Source organism: Trichechus manatus, unplaced genomic scaffold (assembly GCF_000243295.1).
Source record: "Trichechus manatus latirostris isolate Lorelei unplaced genomic scaffold, TriManLat1.0 scaffold00174, whole genome shotgun sequence".
NCBI lineage: Eukaryota > Metazoa > Chordata > Mammalia > Sirenia > Trichechidae > Trichechus > Trichechus manatus.
The window spans coordinates 355,663-357,545 of record NW_004444110.1 but is presented as its reverse complement, the minus strand read 5'-3'; positions in this window follow the sequence as shown (position 1 = coordinate 357,545).

Sequence of the window (1,883 nt, the reverse complement as noted above, 5' to 3'; positions counted from 1 at the left end):
AAATACATTCCAGTTTCAAGACCTTGCTAAACCCCAACTCTGTATTTAAACTTTTCCTAATCATTTTAGCCAAAATAGACCACTCATTCATCTGTGTTTCAAGAGTATATCTTACGTGTATCTTTGTGCTTTTAATTGTCTATTTAGATCTTTTTTTCTCAAATAGAATGCAAATTCTTGAAGGGCATTCCTGAACCTTATACCCGTTTCTACCTAGACTAGTCCTTGTGCAGATGGTTCTGATACTTATTTGGTAATTGCATTAATTTTTCTACTTTTAATTAAAGGAAACCTACTGGCATAATGGTTAAACACTGGGCTGCTAACTGGAAGTTTGGTGGTTTTAGCCTACCCAGAAGCTCTGTGGGAGAAAGACCTGGCCATCTGCTTTCATAAAGATTACAGCCTAGAAAACCATATAGGGCATTTCTACTTTGTCACATGGGGTCGCCATGAGTTGGAAATGACTCAACAGCACCCAACAGCAACAACAACAATAATTTTGATTAGCAAAAAGCCCAAGGATATACGCTGGGGAGAGAGAAAGAACTTTTGTTGATGGCATGAAGGAAGAGATTTATATGATTTTTTTGAAATACAATTCTTTATCATTCTTAATTAGATAATGAATACATTTATCATTAAGCAGTGTGAGGCATTTCTACAGAACAATTCCACAGACACCATAAGGTCATTGTGTTCTCATTACCCCTTGTTTAAAGAAACAATTATAACAGCCAGAGCTGGAATCGCTCAGAACCAAGTAGAGCGTTAGCGATCAGAAGGACCTCAGACAATAGCTGATACTGAAGATCATCTCTCTTTACGAGAATAAGTAATCTCTGCTTAAGAAGAATGTCTCAGCCTAATATAGAAGTCCCCATTGGTGGGCCTGTTACTGAAGAGTCTACCCAACACCATCTTTGACACTAGGACAGGACTCAGCTGGATACCTGCCGGAAAGCTAAATGTGTGTAAGGGTAAGAGAAAGAGAGAGATTGATTCTGCTCCCATAAGCATTTTTTTTTTTTGTACTAGAATTTCTGTATCAGATAATTCAGAACAAAATGATTTTCTTGTAGAATAACTGTAATCTTTGTATCATTTCAAAAAATAAAGTTGCATTTTTTAATATGTATTGGGTGTGGATGCCCATCAATATCTTTTCAGTACTTAGGATGTTAAAGTTCTTTATCTCACCTAGGGGAAGTGAAGATTAGGGCTTTTGGTTGGAGAATCCCGGAGGGTAGAATGCATTTCAATTTGAAAGGTTTTAGGGAAAGGGATGGTGGAAAGGAAAGTTTCAAAAAGCAGCAGTGAACTGTGGATGGGAGATTCTGGCAGTCACTCTACTAATATAGATGCTAGTGTACAAAGAGATACATAATATCTAATTAGGGTACTGATTAAGAGTGCAACTAGTGAACCAGACTGCCTGAGTTAGAATCTCTTCACCAGTTACTAGCACTATGACCCTGTCCGTATTACTTGACTTCTCTAAGAAAAGCTTGCCTCATGTGTACAATGAAGATGATAGGTGTGTACTTCACTGAAAATTACATGAGTTAATACTTGTGAAGGTAGACCTGGCATGGAGTAAGTGCTCAAGCACGAGTATTATTATATCCCGAGTCTCTAGTGCCATGGATGGCATGTAGAGACTATTGAGAAATATTTGCTGAATAATTTGGCCATCATAAATGTGGTACTACTGCCTACGAGTAGAATGAACTAGACCATTCTTGAATAAAGTAAATAAATAAAGTAAGTAAAGCACTTAATGTCTAGTTTTAATGTGTTGAAGTCTATTGCTAGATCCTATTTTTATGGATATGTGACAAGGAGAATTACTACTAGTTTTTAGAATTGTTACTAGTTTTCAT